This window comes from Canis lupus, chromosome 3, assembly GCF_048164855.1.
Source record: "Canis lupus baileyi chromosome 3, mCanLup2.hap1, whole genome shotgun sequence".
In the NCBI taxonomy this organism is placed as follows: Eukaryota; Metazoa; Chordata; class Mammalia; order Carnivora; family Canidae; genus Canis; species Canis lupus.
In genome coordinates, this window is record NC_132840.1 from 6,139,859 (window position 1) to 6,151,493 (window position 11,635).

General features: G+C 46.3%; 1 long non-coding RNA gene across 10 annotated transcripts in view; it reads right to left on the minus strand.

Annotated features, from left to right (window-relative positions):
• Positions 1–11,635, minus strand: part of LOC140626361 (uncharacterized) — a 143,623-nt gene that overhangs the window by 115,564 nt on the left and 16,424 nt on the right. For 9 of the 10 annotated variants that reach the window (XR_012025559.1, XR_012025551.1, XR_012025556.1 and 6 more), the window contains one exon: positions 7,701–7,757. The exons of the other annotated variant lie outside the window; for it this stretch is intronic. This is a non-coding gene — a long non-coding RNA (uncharacterized lncRNA). The remainder of the gene's footprint in view (positions 1–7,700; positions 7,758–11,635) is intronic. 10 annotated transcript variants of the gene reach the window in all.

The window sequence follows — 11,635 nt, forward strand, 5'->3', positions numbered from 1 at the left end:
GACAGCTAACACCCAAGTCAAGAAACACTAATCGCTCCGCATGATGCTTTCCCTCCTCTGACTCTTGCTCCAGAGAATCCCGAGGGAATCAAGGAGAATGAGAGGGGTGAAAGAAAAAGCAGCACTTATCCAGAACTCATGCTAAAGGCAGACCTCCAGGAACTTCGATCCTCTAGAAACCAACCAGGAACCAGAAGCAAATAAAAAGCTCCATCAGAAATGTCAAAGTCATGAAAGTAAGGAAAGAAGGAGAAACTCTTACAGATTGGAAGAATCTGAGGACACACAATCACCATGAACAATGTGGGATTCTGGAGCAGATCCTGAAACAGAAGAACATTTGAGGAAAACTGGTGAAATTCACGTAAGCAACAATAATTGTATCGTACCGCTGTTGTTAATTGGTTTTGATCACTGGGCTGTGGTTTTGAAAGTTGTTATCATTAGGGGAAGCTGGATGAAGGATACACATGAATTCTGTTTTTCAAATATTTTTATAAGTCTTAAAGTATCTTAAAATAAAGAAGTGTGCTTTGTTTTGCCTTCCAGAGGACTTGTGCGCAGCAGCCATCAATCTCCTGGTGAGAATTCATTCTCATTAGACCTAGTTTTTTACTGAATTGTCTGTGAATATAGCTTATTTATTTAGCAGTCATGGATATTATTGTCTCAAGAAACTTACAGGTCTGCTGTGAAGCTTTGAAGTCATGAACGGGAGGAGGAGGAGAGCTAGAAGTGACACACTGAGAAGTGTCAGGGAGAAAGAAAGAGCTACAGGGCTGCCATTCGGGGCCATTAGTGCCAGGGCAGATCTGCCCATGCGCCTGAAGGACCCCCCAGAGGCAGCTGCCTGTTCCAGCTCAGTCGACCCTGTGTCTTTATGATTCGATTCGACTTGCATAGGAAGTGTTTATGGAGCCTTGAGCCATGCCCTGAGTTGAGCCATGCCCTGAGTTGGGGACACTAGGTTCCTGCCCTCCAAAGGCTCACAAATGGGGAGGCATGTGTGTACAAACACAAAAGAAAACATTACACAATTTCTATCATTTTGAAATGCGAAGCGTGTTTAGGAACCCCAGATCCCTAATAATTCATTCAACCTCCAAGAAGATACGGTCAGAGAAGCTGCTGAAGGGGGTCTTTGGAAGTTAGAGGCAGCTGGAGCACGGGGGTTCAGGTGGAGAGTGACTGCAATGGAACCTACGAGGTGAGCGGGGACCAGATCAGAAAAATTCTAACTTGCTTTCCAGTGTGGACTCTGCAAACAGAAGCTACTGAAGGCCTTAAGCAAAGACCTGGGTTGATTTAAGGAAGCTCCATGGTTGCAGTGTGGAGGGGTGTTCTTTCTTCAAGACTGAACTGAGAAGTTATGTCAAGGCCACTGTGCGTCCTGTTTTAGGGGGCGGAATGCCTGCAGCACACTGTGAGGGTGAAAATGAACAAGGCGATAGTCCAAACAGAGATGCTGAGGAACAGTTCCTTCCCCACGGGGCTGAATTCTCAAGACTCTGCTGTCCACCAGGCTGCCCTGCCTTGCCCTGTGTGTAAAGGCTCAGCTGCTCCAGGCTGGGATGTGCACGGTCCATGCCTTCAGATGGCATGGTTACTGTACTTCTGGGGGACAAGTTCTCCTGGTAGCATTTCAAATCCATCCCAGGCAGCTCAAAACGAATAGCAGCCAGACTACCTCCTAACGGAGGGGCAAAGAGGGGCACTATCTCCCTCTGACCGTCCAGGCTTCCTGCTGTCTCCACTCTCTTAAGTCTCCAAGCCGCTGTGCCTGCTTAAGAGGAGCAGGTGCAGAGGGCAGCAAAGCCCCCCAGAGCGGTCACATCGGGTGTCGGATTCTCTGTTCTTCTGAGTCTTGTGAATGTGTGTGGGTGATGTGGAGACGTACCCGAGTCCCCAAGAATCACCAGGAACTCTGATAGAGAGGACTAGGACAGAAAAGAGAGGCAGGGTTTAGGGTTCCCTTCACACTTGTTAGCTGCCCCAGCAGAGGGGGCCATAGGCTGAAGATGCTGGAGACGCAGGTCCCAGGCAGTGCCTTCATAAGACCCTTCTGCTGGACCAAGGTACTGAAAGAGCAAGCAGTGTGCTGCAGGGAGCACAGCAGGTAAAGGGCAGAGCAGAAACAGAACCAGGTTTTCTGCCTCCAAACCCAGACCTCCTGAGCCAGTCCAGAGCGAACTTCTCTGTGCTTTCCGGAACTTAGAGAGAGCAAAGGCCTCATGCAGTCTCGTGTTCCAGCCCTACCTCCCACCGACAAATGCATCGGGCACCGACTCTGTGCCAGGCCAGCCCCTCCTGAACCACGACTCTCCCCTGTAACTATCCTCTAAGACGGGTGGTAGAAATGCCTGACACATATGCAGGTTTTCTATAAATGTTTTCTGCACCACTGGTTTATTCATATACCATCTTCTTCCAAAGAGAATCAAAGCCACTTAAAAACACACACATACTACGGATAATGTTTTCTCTAACAAGCGAGTAACTAGGAGCAAAGGAAACATACACACATCTCAATTTTTTTAAATAAGTGAGTGAATCAGGACAAGAGAAACACATGCATTACAATATTTTTTTTTTAAATAAGTGAGTGAAGTGGGACAAAGGAAAATAAAGGATAAGGAATCAAAGAAAAAACTGGAGATGGCTCTGAAAGACACAATCCCTGCACTTGCCAGAGGGGGACCCCAAAGATTGGCTGTCAGTAACAACCACTATAGTGGGAAGCTCCCTCTATCTTAAGGTTCACAATATTCAAGAGATACCTAAAAATAAACAAAAAGGAAAAATGTTGTTTAGAAGAAGTGAAACTATTTTTGCTACTAAGCATGGAAAGGAAGTTTGCTGAGGGACTTAATAGATACTAGCTCCTTCCCTTTGCCCCTCTGCCTGAAATCCCAATCCCTCCTCCACGCTCCAGCTGGGAGCCAGCCTAGACTGCCTCAACCGGGCAGATGCACAAAAAATGGGGCACTTTTGCTTTTTTAAAGACTTTTTCTCAAAAGTATAATATACGTACATTAAAATGCACATGAGAGGACCGTTCAGGGAATGTTCATAAACAAAATACACCTACGTACTCAGCACCCAGATCGAGAAACAGTATTACCAGCACACCTGAAGCCCCCTCCCAGCCAATACCTCACCAATACCTCACCAAGGGCAAACTGCCCAGACTTCTAACACCGTAGATGTGCTTTTCTTATTTTGGAGCATTATATAAATAGAATCATTCAGTGTCTGGCTCCTCTTGCTCAACCCTGTTTGTCAGTTGCGCATACATTTCTTGTACTGTAGTGTGTTTACTCTCCTTGCTATACTCCAGCATGTGGCTATCCACAATTTATTCTCCTGTTGATGGACAGGTTCATCCATTCTTGGTCAGGAAAATAAAGACAATCACAGGTTGCACATGGCTGTTTTTAACTAAGTTAGTTAGTAACTAGTTAATAATTTAAGTGGAGTTCAGAAGATGCCAATGTTATTTTTCTAAACTTTTAAATTAGACTCAAATGCACCATCTGAAAACTGTCAGTCTGGCAGCTGTCATTATTTTGATCACTGAAATCTATTTTTGTAACCAAAGATGTCTCAGTCCTGTGGCCAGGGAACCAAAAAAAAACATATAGAAAAGCCATACAATTTTTTTTTTGCTCTTTTGCAATTAGACATTCAACATTTGTAGTAGGCAACATTTATTGAGACTTCACTATGCGATGGGAACTGTACTAAACATTTTGCTTGCATTATTCCTTTCAACTCTGGCAACAACCCTGTGGAATAGTTTCACTTTTATTACTCTCATTTTTCAAGCTTTGTCCTCAGTACTTAGTGTAGGATCTAGTACAAACCAGGCACTCAGTAAGTGCTTATTAAGCCAGGCAGTGAATGAACGATAACAGCTACCACTTATACAGCCCATAGTACATACCAGAAACTGTGCCAAAAGTTTACATTCATCATCCCATTTAATCTTCCCAAAAAACCTGAGATAGTATAGGAGACACTTTGGGGAGTTTTGTTCAACTCACAAATCCCCACTTTCTCTGAGAACTATCCCCTGCTCATGCAAACCTCCACTAGCTGTCACGTTTGTGCTGTATGACCCCATCCGTTTGGTCACAGTTGATTGGAACAGAAGTAGACACTTGATGAGACTCAGCCAATCAGATTCTCTCTTGGGAATCCGAACTTGACCTTGAAAGATGGTCAGTTAGTTTTGCTCATGGTGGGAATTGAGGTGCTATCAACTCACCCCCAAGCTGGAGTATAGACTTTTTTATGGAATAATGGATAAAGAGGAGAGAAGGGATCCCTGGGTGGCGCAGCGGTTTGGTGCCGGTGCATGGAGCCTGCTTCTCCCTCTGCCTATGTCTCTGCCTCTCTCTCTCTCTCTCTCTCTGTGACTATCATAAATAAATAAAAATTAAAAAAGAAAAAGAGGAGAGAAGTGCAGAGACAAGAGGGTCCCACCTGCTTCTCTGTTCCTGCTCTAGGCCCTCGAAAAAGTCCAGATTTAGATAGTTAAGGTTTTTTTTTTAAGATTTTATTTATTTATTTATGAGAGATACAAAGAGAGGCCGAGACACAGGGAGAGGGAGAAGCAGATTTCCTGCAGGGAGCCCAATGCGGGACTCAATACCAGGACCAGGGATCACGCCCTGAGCCAAAGGCAGACGCTCAACCACTGAGCCACCCAGGTGTCCCTGGATGGGTAAGTATTATCTTTCTCCTTCCATATATGATTAAACTGAAGCTCAGAGGAAGTAAAGTGACTTGCCCAGAGTCACAATCCAGTAAATGGCAGAGCAAAGACTTGAACTCAGGTCTGCCCAAGTCTGCAAACTGAGCTGTTTCCCCTTCCACACACTGATGTCCCTTGGTCCAGATCTCTGAGAGCACCCCCAGATCAATCTTTCATCCCTGCTGCAAGCTTTTTTGAAGACCAGGGCCACATCTAGACTCGTTGCAGCATCTCCACCTGGGCTGAACACTGTCAGGTGTCAATGGCCAGCCACCAGGATGGAGATTTCATAGGGCCAAACAAAACACTGTGGTGTGACTGATGGGAAGTTAATGAGTTTTGTGAATATAAATTATAGAGGTAGAAAAGTGGGGCATGGAAATGAGATACTTCCTAATGACCCTGACAGAGGAGCCAGTGAGCAACTGATGAAAGTCCATAGCAGCCATAGCTGGAGAGGGACCACCAGCAAACTAAAGATGGTAGGAGGGTACAGTATGCCACCCTGGAAAATAGAGAATACCTAAATCTTCCTCATGACACAAACCTCAGCCTGGCTGCCTTGAGTTCACCCTTGGCCAAATAAGAGAAGTGAGAATTGGTTCTGGTCCAGGCCAAATGTGGGGGACTGGCCAACATCAGGGGCTGAACCCACAGCACATCATTGACCAAAGTCCTCATCCTACAGAGACTGAACCATTTGAACCCCTCTGCACACATGTACTCCACCCCATCTTCTGCAAGGTAGGCAGAGAGATCTTCAAAAACACCAAGCTGATCAGGTCACCCCCTCCATAAAGCCCTCATGTGGCCCCCAAGGCCCTCAGCCTGTTATTCAAGGCCTTTACAATCTGCTGTGATACAGTGAGAGATAGATTTTGTGATAGCAGCACCTTTCCTTATATTAGGTTTTGTGCAGAGCTCCTAAGATTCCTGGAATTTCCTAAGTGATAGGAGAATCTTTGGTTATTCATTACAAGCCCTTTTGATCACACCTAAGTTTATGCCAATGAGGCGATTTCTGATGGGACCCTAACACAGCTTCGGAATAGGTATGGTCACCAGAAAGGTCAAGTGGTGGAACTTTCAGCCCCACCCAATAACCTTCAGGAAGAGGGACAGGGTAGGGTGACAGTGGTGGTGGCTGGAAATTAAGCTGTATAAAACCTCTTAAATAATGAGGTTTGATGAGCTTCCTGATGGGTAAATATGTCAAAGTGCTTGGAGGGTGATGTTCCCAGAGAGATCATGGAAACACCACACATTAACCCTGCATAAGCTTGCCCTATGCATCTCTTCCATCTAGTTGTTCCTAAGTTGTATACTTTGTAATAAACTGATAAACCTAAGCAAAATGTCTCCCTGAGTCCTGCGAACCATTCTAGCAAATTATTGAACCCAAGGAGGGGATCAAGGGAAACCTCGACTTAGAGCCAGAATTGTAGCCTGGTGAGTGGGACCTAGAGTGGTGAGCAGTCTTGTGGTATTGAGCCTTTAAGTTACGGGGTGTCTATGTGAACCTCTGGTAGTTACTGTCAGAACTGAATTGAATTGTTGGAAGCTCAACTGGTATCTGAGGAGTTGGAGAATTGGTTGTTAGTGTTAGAAAACACTATGGACCTGCCGTTTCAGCCTTCTCTTATAATACACCGCTCACTCGCACTCAAGTTTGCTCCCAATATTCCAAGTTACTGTATTCCTGACAATTTAAAAGAACTTTAAACTCAACTCAAGGAGCACGATCTCAAAACAGCCTATTCTAACCTCCTCAGATTGGGTTAGGTGTCCTTCCTTTGCACACATCTAGCACAGAAAACATACTATTGTGACCACGGGTTTACACGTCTGCCTTTGCTAACAGATTGTGGGCTCCTTAAGAGCATGGACTTGGTTTTTCTACATCATTTCTTTTTTTCACCGGTACACAGCAAACTGCTAGGTCTATAGTGGACATCGGTAAGTACATATGGGATGCACGGGTGTATAGATGCAGGTAGGGTAGATAGTTGGGCAAATGGCTGGATAAATGGGAGTGTAAGGATGGCTAAATGGATAGGAGGAAGAATAAGTGGATGTGTGGGAGGATACGGAGGTGGATAGATGAGAGGAAGGTTAGATAGATGACAGATGGATGGTGGGTGGACAGGAAGGTAGGAGGAGGGATAGGTGGGTAAGTGAGAGGATAGATGGGTGAATGAGCGGATAAATGGATAGATGATAGGACGATGGGAGTAAGGACACGTGGATAGGAAGGATAGGATTCATGTATCCATCTAGGAAAATAGATGGATACATGAATAGATAGAAATGGATGCATCCATCAATTCCAATGCCTACACGTCCAAGCCTAGGGTTCCGCCCTAGACTCCTCTCAGAGTTCTGCTGCCTGCCAGTGAGTCCTGAAATCCAACATGTATAAAATCAAATTCACATTCATCTTCCCCAAATTTCCAGTGTTCCGCTCCTCAGTGAATGGCAGCACCACCCCCCAGCAGCACACCTAGAAATCCAGGGATGATCCTTGACTCTACTCTACTCACTCCCTCAACCCCCATACTCAGCACATCACCGAGTCCCGTTGACTTTACCTCTGACAGCTCTTGCCACCTGGTCCATCTTCCTCCATCTCCAGGGACACCATCACGTCTCTCCTGGGCCAGGGTGATCACCACCTCACTGGCCTTCCTGCCTCCATTCTGTCTTGCCCCCCATCATGTCCACACTGCCAATAAAGCTGTCCTTTCAAAATGCAGATCTGGTTATGCCATCACCACACCTCCAATATTGTTTACAACATTCTAATGCCTTTCATTACATTCAGGATCCAAAGCAATCCTGACCTCTGCCCATTTCTCCTGCCTCATCGCACACCCTCACAAGGTCACACCTCCTAGAATACTCTCTCACATCTTTCCTGTGGCATGCCCCATCACTGCAACCTTACCTCTTTCTCTGTAGCTCAGTGTGGTTAATGTCCGTCACCCTCTCCAGGCAGTGAGCCCTACAAAGGAGAGATCATGTTTATTTTGGCTTTACTTGTTTGGGGGCAGGCGGGCTTGGGTGCAAATCTGAGATCTATCCCTAATTAGCTATGTGACGTTTAGCAAGTGACTTGACCTCCGTAAACCTCTTTGCTCTACATGAAACACCAGAAAAGGCTGTCCCCTGCTACAGAACATTGGAATGAAGTTAAATAATGCATGCAGTGTGGCTATCAGAGAGGCTAGTCTCTATGAAGACATGTCATGACTGGGCTGCGAGTAGCAGCAAAAAGATCTGTACACAACCCTGCTCACTCCTCAGCCAGTTTACCTAAAATAGGCTCTACCCTAAATACAAATCTTCAAGCAGGCCCAGAATGAAGTCCCCCCAGAGGAGGGGCTGTCTTTTACACTTCAGCACCTGAAGACCTCTCTTAGGGGCCTAAAAGGGTGGCTTTTCCTCCTAAAGGGGAGACAGAGGGACAGCCCACCCTAGCCCCTCCAGCCAGGAGAATGGGTAGCCAAGTTTTATTAAGTCCCTTGAAGAGTTTAGAAACCCAGACACCAGCCTTCTTAACATATCCATTTCATTAAGTCCCTTCCTCCCTCAGGAGCCTACAGCATCAGGTACAGCTTCCTTTACCTAGGATCTCACCACCACCCGCCTGCTGGCACCTGGAGCCCCACAGTCCACCCTTCATTCAGATAGGTCTCTTTACCAACCTGTCTCCTCCTTCCTGATCCCACACCCTGCCATCTGTCCTGGAAAGCCTCCCTCTATAAATCCTTCCCCCTCTCTCAAAGTCCCTCTTTCAGAAAGCTCTCTAGGATTAACCCAGCCTACATTAATTTCCCTCTCTTCGGAGGGCCCAAGGCCCTGGTGCCTCCAATTAAAGACAAAGCATTGGTGTAAGACCCATCTGGATGCAATGCCAAGCTTTCTACCAATAAAGGATACATTTTTAAAGGATAAAATCATGACTGTTATACAAACATAAATAAACATTCATCAAAGACTTTAACACATTAATCAGTGAGGGAACCAATAAGATTATACACAATTCAAAAAAAAAAAAAAGATTATACACAATTCAAAGGTGAATCTAAAGCTCAGCCACGTGTATATAGTTTTTAGGCCACCCCTAAGATATCAATTGACCGCACCTGACAACATTCATGTGCATCTCAGTAGCCAAGAATATTCTGCATGATAATCAGTTTTATTCAACTGATAAAACCGGAAAATAGCTCAAAGACCATGAAAGGCACAAAATCCCTTAGAAACAGATAACCAGGGACACCTGGGTGGCTCAGTGGTTGAGCATCTGCCTTTGGCTCAGGTCATGATCTCAAGGTCTTGGGCTTGAGTCCTGCATCAAGCTCCCCATGAGGAACCTGCTTTTCCCTCTATCTATGTCTCTGCCTCTCTCTCTCTCTCTCTCTCTCTCTCTCTCGTCTCTCATTAATAAATAAATAAAATATTTTTTAAAAAGAAAACAGATAACCATAGGTGAGCTAACACCTAATATCCAATTTAAAAGATACCTGGTAATCTTTTTTGACTATTTTAAAGTGCATCAGCATCTTCTTGGGTGTAGCTTAAAGAGCTGTGGAACTCTGGAAAGTCACTTGAACTCAGAAGGCTCAGTCACCTCATCTGTAAAGTGGAGCAACAGTGCAGAATTCTCCAAGCTCTCAGCTTGGAGAGCAGATCCAGAAGGAGCTGCTTCGGGTTTGGCAGATAGCTCTGCACACCAGGCCTCTCTCCCTCTACCTCAGCGCCTGCACCTGAGCCTACCGGCTCCTGGGCCCTAGAAGGGTCTTGCTCCCAGAACCGCCCCCCCACGCATGGAGCAGGGACCCCAGGCCCCTTCTTTCATCTCTCCTAACACCACCAAGACACAGTCAAGAGGACCTTTAACAAGAATCAGAAGGAAAGAGGAAAAGGCTTTGAAAAGCTGGTGGGATAGGTCTCCCTCCCTTTTCGCCTTCCCTTCTTTGGAAAATGGTGTGCTCTCCACCCCCAAAGTCAAGGCAATGGTGGGGGGGGGGGGCTTTGAATGTAATTCAAGGCTGGGAAGATGCTTTTGAGATAATTCTGTCTAAGGGACATACTTGAGAGAGGTAATCTTCCAGAAAGGTCTAATGGATTTTTAGACAAAAAGCCACCAAGAAGCTAGACCATCCTAATACTTTCAAAACCCTTCCCTCCTCACCTCTAGTATCAGAAGATTCCCTTCAGCAATAGAGTTGGTAAGGTGACCATACCTTATCAGTAACAGGAGTGATACAGAGCACACTCTAGGACAAATCCTCATAGCCTGGCATTTGAGGACTCTCAGGGCACCTCACTGTCACTGCCTGTGTTCTGGAAGGCTCCTCCCTCCAGCCTCCCTACCCCACCTACACCACCCTCTTGGTCACGCAGTCCCTACACACCACTATGCTACCTTGGTGCCTAGGAGATGCCCCTCCTACAAGTCTGACCCCATTAGAAGAAAGCTTCAAAAATCTATGGGCATACCCATTGAAATAAAGAATAATCATGAACGTGCACAAACCTACCCATGGTAATGTTCGTCAAAGTGTTGTCTCCACGTGTGAAAAACTAGAAATGGACTAAGCACAGCAATAGAGGATTAGCTGAACAAGGTATAGTACAACTATCTGATGCAATGCTAGGGAGCCATTAAAAGTGTGACGTGGACAGAAGAGAGACAGCCCGCTCCACTTAAGGATGCCTGTAGAGTTCTACAATGACAAGGAAAGAAAAAGAACACTCAGGAGTAACGTTGACCACTTTCTATGTTCTTCTTCTGCCTGTTGATGTTTCACAAGTGTCCCACACTAACAGATATTTGCAGATGGACAGGAAGGTAGGTAAATGGACATAGTTCAACTCCCTGGAGTGAGACCCGCCACCACTGGGCCCAGTGGAAACCAGTTCTGGGCTCCAGCGTTAAAACAAGTCAGCTTTGTCAGACCACTGATGTTCAAGGGGAGGTGGCAGGGAAACGAATTCTTAAGGGTCAGAGCCTTCCCCAAGTTCTCCCTTAAAGTGCCACCCGCAAAACACATGTGCACAGTCTTACCAAACTGGACAGCTTACAGGTAAAACCACTAACAACCCGAGTATCCATCCTGCAAGGATCACCTGCTAAGTGTCTGCTCAGGGAGGTCAAGATTACCTTTATTGGCGTTGTGCAGTGGGCACAGCCCTGGCCTGGGAGTCCGAGAGCTACCAATCCCAGTTCTCTGGCCCTGGCCTGTTCCCTCCTTTCTCTAGTTCTTCATTCATTCATCCATAAAATAGATGTATAGGGTTGGACTAAAGGACTCTCAGTTCCCCTTTCTAAGGACTCTCAAAGATGTTTCCCTTTATTCTGGTCCCATTCCGCCCCATAGCACATTTGCCCCCATAAGTAGCCCCAAACAGAACCGGAATCCCCCAGCCTGGGTCCCACCCTCTCCTGTTTCGGGGAGGGGATGGGGTGACAGTAGAGCCCAGAATGAACAGTTACCAAAGAAGGTTGGGAACTGTCTTCACATGCCAAAGCCCTGGATCACGCAGGTCACTCTGCCCCTCAAGCCAGGGTTGCCCAAGACACAATGAGTGGCCGAACTGAGAGTGGGGTTTGTTTTCTTCGCCAGACCCTGCTCTGCCTCCACCCTCCCACGGGACCCACGCGGGGCCTTGCTTATGTTTGGAGCCATCCCATGGCTCCTCCACTAGTCCGTTTTATCATAACCACGCATAGCTCTTTGCCCTCGTGTTTTCTTTATGAGAATCACTTCCAAGCTGCCATCGACAAAATGGGAGTTAGGAGAGAGTCGCCGACAGTATTTCATCAATTCATTCATCAAGTTTAGCGGGCAGGGCCAGCGCAGGACTCCGGGA